The 16,659-nt window shown below is 47.8% G+C and overlaps 1 pseudogene; it reads right to left on the reverse strand.

The window, feature by feature from the left end:
* Positions 1–36: 36 nt before the first annotated feature.
* Positions 37–15,522, reverse strand: LOC102921021 (charged multivesicular body protein 1B2-like; annotated as a pseudogene).
* Between the last annotated feature and the right edge of the window lie 1,137 nt (positions 15,523–16,659).

The raw sequence follows: 16,659 nt of genomic DNA on the forward strand, positions 1-16,659 counted from the left end.
GTGCCCAGTATTACTGGTCCCTGCTCTGCCTCCCCATCAGGAACTCCACAGTGCATGTTGAATATGAAGAATCACTTCTTTAACCTGAAGTTTGCTGCCAGCCTCTGACAGTTCATCCTGCTCTGTAGAAGCAACCCTTGTCTCATATCCTGTCTGACCCGGAAGCTCCACACTGAGATCAAGGGCAGCTTCCCCGGCCCTTTCCTGAAGCACCATATCCACTTGGTTCTGTGGGGGTGTTAGGGTGGTCGTGTATCTCATTGCATCTTCCAGTTGTGTTTGCACATCAAATGTTTCAAACTGGTGTTCAAGTTTGTCTATTAAGGCAGAAATCTTTTCTATTTCATCCTACTCCATGTCACATCCATAGACCAAACGACACCTGCCATCCACTTGGTCACTCTGGCTATTGTTTCTGCACTTTGACCTCTGGCTGCGGCAGCATCAACCCTAGCACTAGCTCTCAAGAAATGGATTGTTTGATTTGTTGATACATGCTCAAAATGCAATCTATTCTTGCAACTTCTGGACTGCCTTTCTGAATGGCCTTTTTGTATCTTGGCCCCTTCAATTTTTCTTATTTATCACATTTCTTGGAATTCCTCTTTTGGAATTCGTGTTTCAGTTTCCTCCATGTGTGTCTGAAACTTCCTTTGTGTTTGTGTGTATATGTGTGTGTGTGTTTGTGTGTGTGTGTATAAAGCTGAACTCTAGTTAGAAAAACACCATACATGCCAAAAAGTTTGAACATTGTTTACACACTTTCTTTTGCCTTGTTTATTTTTTAGTGCATTAAGACATTTCAGGAAATTTCTACAGTGGTAGATTTATAGTTCTATATATTATGTGTAAAGGTGTAAGACATTTGTGTAGATGTCTTTGACAGAGCTAGCATTAGTTATATAATATACAACTTTCTCAAATATTAGAACAAACATCTAGCACCAAAATACTACTAAAGTAATTGTCAGAATAATGGCTTTTTTTTAATTGGAAGAATTTTCAGTCAAAAAAAAAAAAAGGACTTAAAAAGGGTTTAGCAGCAAATAAATTTGAAGGGCCCCTGAAAAGCTGAATGCAAGGAGGTATATCTAGGCTCATATGCCCTGAGTGGATACAGAAGCTCCTCCCACCGACATTGCCCTCCGCTCTACCTCTGCCCAGTGGTGTCAATTCTGTTTACCCATTTGTTGCAGATGTCATTTGAAATCTCAAGTTCTGTGAGCATTTCTATCCATTAGGAAAACCAAAGAATGCCGAGGTATAGAAACGATGAACTTCTGCTGGCAATGGGCAGCTAGGTGAGAGAAGTCAGGTGATGGGCCTTTGGGGTCTGCTGTGGCCTTTTCCTTCTATGGTATCAGTACCAAATGGTATTTGGCAACACCCACTACTATGCACTGGAGAACTGTTTAGTGTGAAAAAGGTCAGTTCATGTCTAGTGTCTGAAGCACTGTAGATCATTTGTAACCCTCTGACTTGAATGGCAACCTTCAGTGGTTCATTTTAAACTGGACCAATCATTCCAGTGAATAAAGGAGTAGACACTACCAAGCTGTTACCTGCATTGTAGGAATTCTAATAGCACTCAAAAGTGTTGAGATTGTGTGACCAAGAACCTGAATTCCCTCACTTCATGTCTTAGAGACCTCTCTAATTGGCTCTGAACAGAACCTCTTCCTTCAATAAACATTGCTTGTTTGAATAGCCAAGTCACAAATCATTTTCAATATATTATGGCAGTATACAATATACTATATTAAAAAAAACATTGGTTTTATATGTGTGTTACCTGCATGGCTGTGTATGAATTATGTATGTACAGAGCCCATCAGTGCCAGAACATCAAATCCACTGGAACAGGAATTACATTTGTGAGTCACAGTGAGGATGCTGGAATCCAAACCAGGTCCTTTCCTAGAGCAGCAAATGCTCTTAACCACTGGCTAAGATCTCCCTCCAACCATCAAGGCCACCACTTTTAATGATTTTAGCTTTTGATGATTCACTTGGGAGACTATCCCACTCTCCTCTCTGACCAAAGTCAGGTCCCTGAGTGGGGAGGAGTCAGGCTGGTGGGATCCTGATATGTAAATGCTACAGCAGTGTGAAGAGCTTTCCTAGCACCTCATGAGATGTCTTCAGGAATTATATGACTGGATAACTGGAGCTGACCTGGGTACCACTCTTGACCAGTGTAGAGCAAACTCCTACTTTGTCATTTTAATCCAGCACTGTCACCTATCAGAAAGAGTCAGCACTCTATCATCACATTTTCCACCTTCACTTTGGAGATCTCAGCCTGAGCAATCATTCAAGAAAGGGAATATTTCTAGGCATTCAATGTTCATTTGGTCTTTGGAAGTTGGTAGGTAGACAAGACAGATTGACTAACAGCACTGACAGGCTCTCTGCCTCAGTGGGTGGAGAGGAAATAATTTCAGGATTCTTCACACTTCCCATCTAGAGCCTGTGCCTCCATCATGGGCCCCAGACAGTCTATACACCTCCACTTCTCTTGGAGGACTTCTTACAGACATGCTTAATGGTCCTCATGAACACATAAAAGGAGATTGGGAACCAGGATCTCACCATGTTAGCAAAACATTTCCAGTATTCCCTAGTATTTCTCTAACATGAGCTCTGTCACAGCAGGGGTCTGGTGACCTGCCCTTCTGAGTCCCTGGGGGAACAAGTAGCTGGTGGCAAGGAAAGAGTTTGGTCCAGGAAAGGGTGGGCAGTGTTGCCAAAATCCTTCTTCACAACATCACTGCTGACTGAACAGAACTTCATGCTTCAGGGTGAGCAAGCACCCAATGGGTTGGCAAATCTTAGATTCAAAGGAGGTCACAGTCTTGTTATCTGCAATTCTTGTCCCCTAAATTCTCATACTATCTCCCCAGATCCTTAGCTCTGGAGCTGAGGACCTAGGACCAAGCAGTGACTTTGCACAGTGGTCTCAATGCAGTATGACCCATTCGGGCTCTGCTTCTGCATTTTGCTGGTTTGAACTTGTGACTCGTGGCTCTATAGTGAAAACCCTGGCAGGAGGTTCTGTCAAATGTCTGAGCTTCCTGTTCGGCAGTCAGCTCTTCAGCAGGGGAGCTCTCCCCATGCCCAGAGCCACCTCAGCATCAACAGGCATTGGGCAGAACTCTTAAGAACAAGCACGCTTTGGCATCGTAGGGATCCTGGCTCCTTAGCTTCACCCTCCCTGAGATGTAAGTACATTTTCTAGTACAATCCTCAGTGAGAGGGGCCATCTATGGCACAGCTGTTCTAGACTTCAAGCATACCACCACTATGGTCACTGAAGTCCAGATGATCCTCATATTCCTGAAAAACACAGATGCATACTATGATTGTTCCCTAGCATCCAGGGTGACTTGAAGTCATCCTGCCCTGCAAAAAGTTGAGAAATTAGAAGATTTTATTATTTTAGAATAACTATTATTTGGGAATGTCCCCATCATACAATCCAATCCCGCTCTTCTGAACTTCTATATTCTCCCCTCAACCCTAATATTTCCCCACCGAAGTAACTCCCTCAAGAATCATTTAAAAATCAAACTAGACAACCTCACTCTTCTTTCCAACACTTCATTCATTCTTGTGGCCTTGGGTGCTTCAGTGTCACCCAGTGTACCCTTAGTTCCATGAACCTACCCACAATATGTCCATTGCAAGGAGTCACTGGTCTAGGCCAGGACCATGGTACACAGTCATCACTCCGCCATCTAACTCCACTTGGATATCTTGTCTTTCCCCAGAATCATGGAGATCCTGTGGTTCTTGTTCCACAGGACCAGTCCTTTCATGCACTCCATAACTCAGATAGGATTGATGTTAGGGTGGGCCAGTACCAATGGCCTTGACTAACTCAGCTACCTCCCAGACCCACATCCTGGGCTTTGGATTGACCACCCTAAATGATTTTTCTAACTGAGCCCTCTAATATTAAAATTAATCTTACTACTTCAACAAGACTAGATAACAGGATGAAGTGAAAGCCCCTCTCTTAACACTATGGAAACATACAGTATTACTAAGTCCCACAAGCCAGCCTCAAGTTCACATCTGGACACAACTAGATGCAGAAAAGCAGGTGCGCTCCAGCCGTTAGCCCTCACTTGAACACAGAATGCAGCTAGGAAATTAACACATGGAGAGGTTCTATCCATAGGCAGCAATGCCCTTCACACACGTCCATCTCCTGTGCATCGGAACCCACGCCCTGAAATGCTTGAACTTGGGGATTTTCATCCAAGTCCCTGTCATCAGGTTCAGACTGATGAATCCACACCAACTGGCCTCTAATTTTCACAGAAGACCTGAGGTTTACCCCTTTTCCCAGTGCATGATGCTGACACACTCCTCATAGGCGGATTTCGCTTCTGAGTACAGCTCCATTCAAGAGGACCAAGTGAAAGACCCCCACTCCATTATGAGGACATGGGGCGTTGGGCCGATGAAATGCCCCCCCCCCAGTCCCAGTAACTTAGCCTAAGAAACGCCATTCTGAAGGAATCAGAAAAACAGGAGTTCACAGCCGTAGCCAGCCACCCGGCCTTGAGAGAGATAACTATGGCCAGCCATCCAGCCTTGGGAGAGAGATAACTGTGGTCGGCGGCCTTGGGAGAAAGACAGTTGAGTCAAATCAGGATATTTTATGGCTGGCCCCTGGCCTTGAGGAAGAAGCGGCTGGGCTGGAAAAACACCCACTATACCCTGGGCACGGCCAAGTCAGCCACACACATACGACCCCAAGTTCACCCTGGCCTTCTTTGAAACAACCAATAGGGACCCTGTAACTATGCTTCTCGCTTCTGTAACCGCGCCTCTGCCCCTGGGATCGCATAAAAAGTCCCCCTTGCCCTAGGAAAGTGCGCAAGTCCTCCAAGAGACTTTGCCCCAGGTACCTGGTCTAAATAAACCCTCTTGCTTTTGCATCTGATCTGTGGTTTCGGTGTGTTCCTTGGGTTTGGGGTCTCTCCTGAAGGAAGATCTCCCCTGGGGGTCTTTCACAAGATCTGGTACCTGGCCCTGCCCTGGAGTCCTGTTCTTGACTCAAAACTACATGTGCTGGGTTTGGATATTTACTGAGCCTGAAACTGGACCCTGACACACCATCAGCTCTTGGTGCCTGGTGCATCTGGATTTGCTTTGGCTCCTTTCTGAGGGATTTCCACACCTTGCACGAAGACCATGCCTGTTCCCTGAATTTATCAGGAAGAGCTGCAGCTTTCAGAACAGCAGAGAGAGCAGAGCAATAGTCAATCCACAGGACAGGAGGAGGAAGGCATCACAGCTGCAGGGCTGGCTGCCTCTCCAGGTTATTTTTTCCACTCAGGGGTGGTCCTCTCAGTCTCCAGAACTCCCAGTGTATAATAAACCACTCCCATTGGAGGGCTTCTCCTTCTGTCTTGTCCAAGACTAAGCTTTGGGCTATCTTGAGAAAGCTGTCTGAAACAGCCATAGGAGAAACACTCAATGCAGTTCCCTTAATGCTCATCCACTGCTCCTGTTCCCCACTGTTTTTAATTCTCTTCAGATGAAGACACATGAAGACACATTGCAGTCCAGAACTCTGTTTGGCTCCTGCTGCAAACCAGCTGGTCTGTTCTCACTGAAGGTTCTGAAACAGCTTAACTCCAGGTTCACAAGCTTGGAGGGAGTCAAGCATGAGGGGCTGACCCCTCTGAGGACATGGTGTGTGTGGCCAGACCACTTGTATTTTCATAGAAGGACCCACTTGTACTTTTGTAGCTACATCAGCCAAGACATTCCCCATCACAGATCCTCAGGCTCAGCTCCCATCCAAGTCCAACTCTTCACTGAAGACTTCTATGAAATAAATAACTCTAGACCCTGACATCACTGAGCACTTCTTACTCCTGGATTACTTTTAAGATTTATGATCTTTACTAAGCCTTGGGTATAGCAATGAAGGGTTTGCTTTTGTAGGTCTGAAGTCAGCACATTCCTGAAACTATTGGGTAGGGAGAATTGGCATCTGCAGATGCACAGGCCACAGATACACATCCTGGTGTGGACTCTTTTCTGAATGCATTAGCTCCCAACTAGCTGTCTGGGGACATGACCTGCTCTGACTTAGCTAGCCTGGCAAAGTGTCCCTACATTGCTTATGGATGCTCCCCTGTGTGATTTCAGGGTCATAACACAAAGCCTTTGGATTTGGGGTTTCTAATACCAGCAGTGCCAGGTGGTCACAGGTGTAGTTCTGCAGATGCCATTGACCAGAGCTCCCCTGGTTCTTGGCCTAGTTACTCAGATGGGAGTGTTCTGGACACTCAGATCTGGGGTTCAAGTTAGTTTGCCCACCTGTCAACTTAAAGGTCTAATGGCTGAGGCTTCATTTCACTGTTGTATTGTGAAGGGGCTGTCCTGAGGCTCCTGACATCCCGCATCCCTGTCCCAGAGTGTAGGATGACAGGCACTTGTCACCACATCCACTTTGGTTCTCTTTTCTGAGATGGAGTGTAACTCCATGTAGCCCAGGCTGGCCAGAAATGTTCAGTGAACTGCTCACTTTTGTCCCCAGAATGCTGTGACAACTGGTGATTGACTGGACACCAGAGTTAGGTCTTCAGGAGTTTCCTTTCCCAAATTAAGTCTGTATTAAGTATTTGCAATACATGTTAAATATAGATATATTGAGACAATTTCTGTCTGTAGTCCAGGCTGGCCTCTACATTCTGACTAAATATTTTCTGCCTAATATATGTTGAGAGGCTCATAGGAAGCCTGGAGAGTTAATTCACACCTGGATTCTCAAGTCAGTGTGTTATAAGTGACAAAACACAAAATTGTCCAACTTTCTATAAACACAGTAATAATCTTTTTTGATTCCTAGCCTGGGCATGGTCGAGCATGACTTGATGGTAGCACACAGGAGACATGCAGTGAGAATCTGCATGTTTAAGGACACCCTAGTCCAATAAAGTGAGTTTCAGCAGGACAGCAAGGGATATATAGACAGACCCTGTCCAAAAAGTAGTTACTTTATAAATACATACACATATTCACACACACAGGAATTTGTGCCCTGCTGCAATGGTGGGAAAGTAATAGGGTCGCCTCCCTGATTAAAAAAATTGTGTCGATTCAAATGAACCACCAGGTCACAGCAGAACCCCACAGAAGGGACACTGGTGACAGCATCCTTAGCCTTTCTCTCCCTTCATTCCTGGGGACTGCCCATGTCAAAGGACAGGAGCCTGAGAAGCCCAACCCAGTACAGGACCCTGTTGAAACCCTTCCAGGTATGCTACAAGCTCCCACATGAGTATGAGCATGACAATACAACCAAGAATAGAGTGGGATTGGACCAAGGGTCAATTCTGATCTTTTAGTGCTTAATCAGTGTATAGAAAACTCCCACTTTGACATTTTAATCCAGCCCTGTCACCTATCAGAAAGAGTCAGCACTTTATCGTCACAATCACCACCTTCACTTTGGAGATCTCAGCCTGAGCAATCATTCAAGAAAGGGCAGATTTCTAGGCATTCAATGTTCATTTGGTCTTTGAAGTTGGTAGGGTAGACAAGACAGCAGGACAGCCTGACTAAAAGCACTGACAGGCTCTGCCTCAGTGGATGCAGAGGAAATAATGGCAGGCAGGGTTCTTCCCCACACTTCCCATCTGGAGCCTGTGTCTCCATCATGGTCTCCCAGTCAGTCTATACACCTCCACTTCTCTTGGAGGACTTCTTACAGACATGCTTAATGGTGTCTTGAACACATACATGGAGATTGGGAACCAGGATCATACCATCGTAGCAAAACACTCCCAGTATTCTCCAGTATTTCTCTAAAATGAGCTCTGTCACAGCAGGGGTCTGGTGACCTGCCCTTCAGAGTCCCTGGGGGAACAAGTAGCTAGTGGCAAGGAAAGTTGGTCCAGGAAAGGGTGGGCAGTGTTGCCAAAATCCTTCTTCACAACATCACTGCCGACTGAACAGAACTTCATGCTTCAGGGTGAGCAAGGCTCCCAATGGGTTGGCAGATCTTCTCGAGACCAAGGAGGTCACAGACTTGTTATCAGCAATCCTTTTCCCCTAATTCTCATCCTATCTCCTCAGATCCTTAGCTTTGGAGCTGAGGACCTAGGACCAAGCAGTGACCTTGCACAGTGGCCTCCTCTGGAGTGTGACCCATTCGGGCTCTGCTTCTGCATTGCTGGTGTGTACTTGTGACTCCTGGCTGTACAGTGAAAGTCCTGGCAGGAGGTTCTGTCAAGTGTCTGAGCTTCCTGTTCGGCAGTCAGCTCTTCAGCAGGGGAGCTCTCCCCATGCCCAGAGCCACCTCAACATCAACAGGCATTGGGCAGAACTCTTAAGAACAAGCACACTTCGGGATCATAGGGATCCTGGCTCCTTAGCTTCACCCTCCCTGAGCTATAAGTGCATTTTCTAGTACAATCCTCAAAGGAGCCATCTAATGAAGGCTATCCTAAACTCCATACACCCCCCATTATGGTCACTGGGGTCCAGATGAGCCTCTCCTTGTAAAACACAGGTATGTGCCAAAGTTTCCTAGTGTCCATGACAACTTGAAGACATTCTGCCCTGCACAAAAGTTAAGAAATCTTGACCCGGACGGTGGTGGTACACACCTTTAATCCCAGCACTCGAGAGGCAGAACTAGGCTGATCTCTGGAGGCCAGCCCGGTCTAAAGTGTAAAATCCAAGACAGGCACCAAAACTAGAGAGAAACCCTGTGTCAAAAAAAGTTGAGAAATCTTCCAATTTTTACTATTTTAACAATTCTTTGAGAATATATCATACACCCCAATCCTTCTCATGAGATCTTTTATACACTCTCCTCACCCCTGAAGTATCTCCCATAAGAAATCCATTCAAAAATCATTTTTAAACAAAATAGCAGATCACCTCACTCCTGTCGTCTACACCTCTTCACTTATCATAGTGCCATTGGGTGCTTCAGTGTGTAATCTTCGTCCAATGAGACCCACCCACAACATGTTCATTGCAAGGAGTCACTGGTCTAGGTCAAGGCCCCTGGTACACAGTCATCACTGGACCATCAAACTCCACTTGGATATCTTGCCTTTGCCCAGGGTCATGGAGATCCTGTGATTATTGTTCCACAGGACCAGTCCCCTTTATGCACTCCACAGTTCACAGATGGGGTCGATGTTAGGGTGGGCCAGTCCCAGTGGCCTTGACTGACTAGATCAGCTACCACCCAGACCCACATCCTGAGTCTTGGATTGGCCCACCCTAAAAGATTTTTATGATGTAACATGCTGATATTAAAATTAATCTTACTACTTGAACTAAGTAACAGAATAGTTAAAGCCCCTCCCCTTGAAGACCATGGAACCATATACTATTACTAAGTTCCACAAGCCAGCAAAAAGTTCAGATCTGGACACAGCCAGATGCAGCAAGGCAGGTGAGCTCCAGCCTGTTGTCCCCTGTTGAACACGGGATGCAGTTAGGGAAGTAGCCCAGGGAGAGGGTTCTTCCTTGGGCAGCAATGCCCTTCACACACGTCCATCTCCTGTGACTCTGAACCTGAGCCCTGAGATGCTTGAACTTGGGGATTTTCATCCAAGTCCCTGTCATCAGGTTCAGGTGGCCTGATGAATCCACACCAGCTGGCCTCTAGTTTTCTCAGAAGACCCGAGGTTTATCCCTTTTTCCAGTGCATTATGCTGACCCACTCCCAACACAAGGCATTGGCTTCTGAGGCCAGCCCTACTCAAAAGGGCCAAGATCTGGTACCCAGCCCTATCTGGAGTCCTGCATGAAGACTCATCATACTCATGCTTATCATTGGCAAGTAGCAGTTCAGCACATGGTTATCTATATTCTCCAAGGCATCGGCTTCAGGCAGAGTGAAAGAGTTGATTGCCAACTTGCCTTCAGAGCCTCATTGGGAGGGCTTAAGAAACTGCAAGCCTGGGTATGTTTCCAAGATGGATGCAGGGTAAAGTCAACAGTGTCTTAGGCTGTTCCTCTATACCTAACAGTGGTGCATCTGAGCTGCACTCAATTGAGGTCAAGACCATATTTCAATGGGTCATTTTTAATGTAGACCCCTGTGGGGCATTTACCCACCACCCCCACAGTTCCCCAGAGTTTTGAGTGCGAGCAGCAGGAAATAGTAGATAGGATTTATTGCGGAGAATATCGCGGAGATAAACAGATAGAAAATAAAGGATAGCCTCGAGAGGGCCTGGAACCTATTCCAATGGGCCCCGACTGTCTCTGGCCCAGGGTTTTTATAGAGACGCCAAGTGGTGGAGCAAAAGACCTCCTCCCCCAGCACAGCCAAGTGCAGACCATCTCAGACACCTGCACTCAGGCCCATGGTCCTCATCATCCTCTATGCGGACCTGCTGGGTAAAGCCATGAGGAACCCGAGAACGGGCTCCCAGAGACCCCCATACTACTGTAGTTGCACAGAATAACTAACCAGCAGAGCTCTGCTGATGACAGATGTCCTATCAACCACCCAACCCACAGAGCTCAGGGGAACATTTCAGAAGGGGGGTCAGAAAAGCATGTTCATCCTGTAAGATCCTGCCTTCTGGACAGGACCTGCCTGTTGTACAGGATCTCAGAGCAGCTGTGGTTGCCCACATAGGACCAAGCGGGCGAAAACTGCCCACATGACTTGGGCAGTCTTACACATGCTGCACACAGCTGAGAAACCACTGGCAGTTGAGGACTGGGGGGGTGAAGGTCACTTTGGGGTGGGGTTGTTTGGCCACACCCCAGCGGGTGACCCCACACCCATGTTGTCAGCACTAGCCGGATGGGCTCAGTTGGTTTAAAGAGAAATTTTGAGAAGAGAGCTTGTTGAGGGTGTCCTGGAACAAGTTGGAGTGGAAGGTGTGCCTGTGGAGATATATGGTACACATGTATTCAAAATAAAGATACACTTGTAACCAATGCTTTAATGTGTGTTTGTTTAGCTGAAGAGGCAACACCAGGGAAGGAAGTTAAAATGTCCTGTGTCTTTAGTATTTGTCTATACAATGGTCTGCCAAAGCTTATCAGTCTCCCAGACAGGACATTGCCTTCTGAATTTCCTGCACTAGTCTTTCTTGAAGTTTGGACTTGCTCAAAGCGACAGTCACCAGTCACTCCTGGGCTCTACTGCCAATTCCTCCTGCCCCAGCCCATCGTGAGTGGGTGACTGCCCAATTGAGCTCTTTGTAAAATGCCCACATATTCCTGGGCAGCCCCCTCCAGCTTTGGTACATGGAACCAGTGTCCATGTATTTAGCAAACTGAGGCAGAGTCAGCTCCTCCAGGCCTCTCCAAACAAACAGGAATGTTCCAATGCAGGGAGCATTGGTCACGACAAGCCCTGCTCTTTGGGCTTGCCTTTCTATTCAGCCAGCTACCCTTTTCACCCTTGGAGGGGAGGGGGGAATAGCATGTTTTTATTTCAAAGATTATGTGCAGTGCATTAGAAGCCCAGAGGCAGTAGGAATCTAGACTCATCCTGAGAATGAATTCAACACTAGGCGTCAGACAGGGCTTTCTGGAAAACAGTAGGGATGTGCGGCCGACCAGCACATTGCTGTCCTTGTTCCTTGTACATGACAGCTTATCCCAGTGAGGAAAGGCAGTGTGATCCCACCCCCTCTTCCACACAGGCTCCACATTTACATAGATGCCTTTGTAGGGCCAGAATATTTCCCTGCAACATCCCTTTAGCAATCCAGAAACAAAACTGGAAGTGGACTGTGATGGCTAGTTTTCTGTCAGTTTGACACTCTATAATAGAGTTATTTGAAAGGAAATTTCAGTTAAGAAAATGCCTCCACAAGATCTGGCTGGAAGGTATTTTCTAATTAGTGAGACCATTGTGAGCGGCGCCATCCCTGGGCTGGTGGTCCTGGGTTCTATAAGAAAGCAGGCTGAGCAAGCCATGAGCATCAAGCCAGCCAGCAAGCCACACTCCTCCATGGCCTGTGCCTCAGCGCCTGCCTCCATGTTCTTGCCTTGTTCAAGTTCCTGCCCAGACTTCCTCCAGTGGGCTATGATAGGGAAGTGTAAGCCCGATCAACTTTTCCTCCCCCAACTTGCTTTTGGGTCATGGTGTTTCATCACAACAGTAACCCTAACTAAGACAACTGTCAACAGTATTCTAGAACACATTGATTTGCAACAAATATTTGGATTCCAGCAGGAAGTTGGGTTTTTTGTCAACTTGTCACAAAGTTACTTGGCTAGACAACTGAAAAAAAAAAAAACTTCCATCAGATTGCCTATAGGCAAGTCTGTAGGGCATTTTCTTGATGAACGTTTGATGAGGGAGGGCCCAGCTCATGGGGATTGTGCTGCCCCTGGGCAGGTGGCCTGGGTTATGTAAAGAAGCAAGCTGAGAAAGCATTCGGGAGGAGGCACTGAGTTAGGTCAAGCCAGTAAGCAGAGTTTCCTCGAGTTTCAGTTTCTGCCATGGCTTCCTTCGTTGGACTGTGGACCTGGGATAGGTAAGACAAATAAACCTTTTCTCCCCCAAGTTGCTTTTGATCATGGCATTTATCACAAATAGAAACCAACCCTAATAAAACCCAGGTGGCTCCAGGTATCACAATTAAGACAATAGAATTCCCAATTACTCAGTTCACCGAGCACATGGCCAGGTGATGGGCTCTGCTCTTCCAAACCTCACGTGATGGCAAACCTGAGATGGCAAACCTGAGATCAAGATGTTTCCAGAGAGGAGTAACTAATCCTAGTTCAGGTCTAGAGACAGCCCCAGAACCAAGCAGGTGAGCTGCAGCCCATACGTCCCGACTTGTCACCTGCTGCGGTTACATTCACGGCAAATTCCCTGTAGTCACCGCTCTATCCGCAGTGGGTCCACCAAGTCGGGTACCGCTCCTTCACCACCGAGACCCCACACTTCCTCCCACCTCCAGTTTGACATTCCATGAAGCACTTAAAACTGGGTTTCCGCTAAGCTTCCATCACCACTCGGCTCTGGCTCACACCTGGACTGAGCCGATAGTGGCATGAACAGATGAATTTCGTACTTTTCCCAGGATGATAACTTTACACGGTGGCTCAGTCTGCCTGCAGGCTGAGCGCTCTGCAGGCTCATCCTCCTCTCAGGTCAGCCCCATCCACAGTGCCTTGACCTCTTCCCTTAGAGCTGCCTGCTTGAGCCACGAAGACTTCGTGTGCTTCCCTAATCCCTCTTTCCCGGTTATGGGTATTTGTCTGGAGGATGGTTTTTTGGTCCTGCTGGTACCCGTCTTCACCTTGGCCATCACTCATGTGAAGAAAGCTGCTCTTAGCCAGCTGCTGCATTTGTTAAGGATCAATTGGAGCAGGCAAGTGTCATTCGGTACAGATCTGAGGTGAATGGAAACTCTTTGGACTGTAGCGGCTTCCCCACATAAAAAAGTCACCCAGGAGAAACTGGGCTTGTTGGAGCCTTAATTCATCCTGATGCAGTGTCCTTCCTGACTGCATAGCTCTTTGGTCTGTACTGCACCTACATTCACTTTGGCCAGCCCTCTGCGTTGAACCTACACTCAGGAGGTCAGTGCCTGCATTTTTCCAGGAGAATACTGGCTTTTAGGGAACATTCAAGAGTAACTTAAGCCTGTAAGACAGGTAGATGCAAGTATCCCACAGGCTGTCTTGCTTCCTGGTGTTACCCCCCCCCCCCCCCCCCCCCCACACACACACACACGCCCTCTTCCCCTCAAGTGAACAGAGGTGTATGCCTATCTCAGACCTGGGATTCCCAGGAGCTGCTCTGCCGTGACCCCAGGACAGCAGTCAGAAAACACCGCTCCTTAAGCAATGCTCTCTCTAAACAGCACACCCTCCTGCCCTCCTGCCGTCCTCATTTGGCGTTTTCTTTCTCCTTAGGTGAGTGCCTGCTCAAAAGGCCTGGCTCGTGGGCTTCTTTGGCTTCCCTGGCAGCCCAGCTGATCCTGGCAGGCTGGCACCATTACCCAGACACGAGGCGGAGACAATACTTAAGACTGTAGCCCCCATTTTAAAAGTCACCCGGGAAGAAAACCGACTTTAGCGTTCTACCTGCAGGGTTCTCCACACCTCCCCCAATTTTCTTTTCCAGGGCTCTAGTGCTGTAGGGAGCTTCCCCCCACCTCCCTTTCCTTCCCCTTCCCCCACCTCCCTCCTCCCCTCTTCCCCCACCTCCCTTCTTCCCCTTTCTTCTCTTTCTCTTTTTTTCTTCTCTCTCATTTTTTTTTTAACATAATGACCACCCCCCCAACAGAAGGTAACACTCGAACAAGTTTCCAGAGAAGCCTCAGAGCTTTATAATGTGTGGAGACTCACTCCCACCCCTGCTCCCAAAGCATTCTGGGCGAGCAGCCTGGCCTCTGGTTTCTCATAGGTTCTCCTCTCTCACTCTCCTGTCAGTTAGTAGCTAGATCCCGCCCCTATCCTGGCAAGTCACCAATAGACGTAAAGGAAGCTGAGAATGTACAGCCCCTCTGGATGGCTGGATCTACCGCTCCTCCCACCACACAAACAGCTGCTTCCCATGAGTAGTCGTCATCCCTTAATTGAAACACCGGCCAGCCTGTGCTCAATCCTACCTGACTCTTCTTCCTTCAGGCCCTGTGCTGCCAGAGATCACCTGGTGCCCACAAGCCCAGGTCATCAGTTTTTCTCTCCATTTTATGCCTCAGGCCTTGGGGAAGGGTTTCAGAGCATGGAATGTAAGCAGCTCCAAGAGGGGTGTCATCGAAGAAAATGTGTTCTAAGATACTGCCCCTGTTAACTTGCTCTGATGGTCCCAAGATTTCCTGTTTGTGCTCCTCCTCCTCCGTGGAATGGTCCAGAGATGCAGGAGTCACATCCCATTGGTGCCCTCACATGGACCAGTTAGGGACTCAGGCTCCCACATGCTCTGAGGCCCTGAGGACAAGATAGCGTATGGGATGACCTTTTCCAGAAGTGTCAGATTGGGAGGGCAGGCCACAGTGCCAAAGGACTTGGAAAATGAAGGGTGGCATTACATGCACCATGATTGGTGGCAGGTGAACTTGACTAAAGCCTCCCGCCCTAGGATCAGATGCTCTGAAGACAGAAAAAATGTGACCCTTGGGTACCAGGTGCTTATGCTTTTCCTGACAGTATTTGACAGCTGGGCCTGTGAGCAGCGCTTCCTTTCTGATTCAAAGGACTGCCAACTCCCTCCCCAGCCTCCCTCATTCCCTTGACTCCTGCTGTCCCCAACCAAGAAAGCTGCTTGTCTCCTTAAATGAAACCAAAGCCCTCCTCCCTGGCTGAGATGTAGGAAGTGTGAGGAGGACAGCTCAGCCCCACATGTTCATCAAGGGTCTGTCAAGACCCTTCAGAGGTGGGGATGACGGCGGGGGTGGGGGAGGGTGAAGGGGGCGGGGCCTTGGAAGGGCCACAGTCTGGCTCTTGCTCCATCAGTACCTTGTCCCTGCTCTGCCCCATGCCAGCACCATTCACACCTCCAAACAGCACCTGCTCTGCTTGTCTGCTGTCACTTTTGTCCATGTCGTATTAAGTTTCAAGTCTTATGTGTGTGTGTTCTGTATACATGTATGTCTGTGCACCGTGTGTGTGTGTGTGTGTGTGTGTGTGTGTGTGTGTGTGTGGTGCCTGGAGGTCAGAAGAGGGCATCAGATGCCCTAGAACTAGAGTTACAGATGGTTGTGAGCCACCATGTGGGTGTCGGGAATCAGACCTGGAGGAGCAGCCAGTCCTCTGAACCCTTTGATGGCTGTTGTTAGTTGTCAGCTTGACTACACGTGAAATTAACTAAAACCCCAATGTCTGGGCACACCTGGGGGAAGTTTTTCTTAATTAAATCATTTGAAGTGCAAAGATCCATTTCTAATCTTAGAGGTCTTAGAGGTGGGAAGATCCATCTTTTTTATATTACATATAATAGTTATATTTTAGAGATAGGAGAACAAAAATTGAACAATTTAGGTGGTAGGTAAAAGTGAGTTTACATATCCCTTTTTAAAAAATATTTTATTCATTTTACATGCCAACCACAGATCCCCCTTTCATCCCTCCTCCCACTCCCTTCTCCCCCTGCCTTTCCCCCCATCTACCCCTTGTCCCCTCCTCCAAAAGGGTAAGTTCTCCCCTGGGGGAACAGCTAAGCCTGGCACATTCAGTTGAGACAGGACCAAGCCCCTCCCCCCTGCATCAAGGGTGAGCAAGGTGTCCGACCACAGGTAATGGGATCCAGAAAGCCAGCTCATGCACTAGGGATAGATCCTGATCATACTGCCAGGGGCCCCTCAAACAGACCCAGCTACACAACTGTCTCCCGTATGCAGAGGGTCTAGTCAGGTCCCAGGCAGGTTCCACAGCTGTCAGTCTAAAGTTTGTGAGTTCCTATGTGCTTGGTTCAGTTGTCTCTGTGGATTTTCCCATCATGATCTTGACCCCCCCCTCCCCTTGCTCACATAATCCCTGGGATTATCCATCTTTAGTATGGGCCATGCCTTCTGCTGGCAGCCTACATAGAGGACACAGAAGAAGGAAGTCTTTGTTCATCCCCTGCTTACTCTCACTCTTACTAGGAAGTCCGTTCCTTCACTGGCATTAGAACCCACTTCTTCTGGATTCCTGCTACACTGAGGACCAGCTAAGACATCACCCAGCCTTGTGGACTGA

The sequence above is a fragment of the Peromyscus maniculatus genome, chromosome 21, assembly GCF_049852395.1.
Source record: "Peromyscus maniculatus bairdii isolate BWxNUB_F1_BW_parent chromosome 21, HU_Pman_BW_mat_3.1, whole genome shotgun sequence".
NCBI classification, from domain to species: domain Eukaryota; kingdom Metazoa; phylum Chordata; class Mammalia; order Rodentia; family Cricetidae; genus Peromyscus; species Peromyscus maniculatus.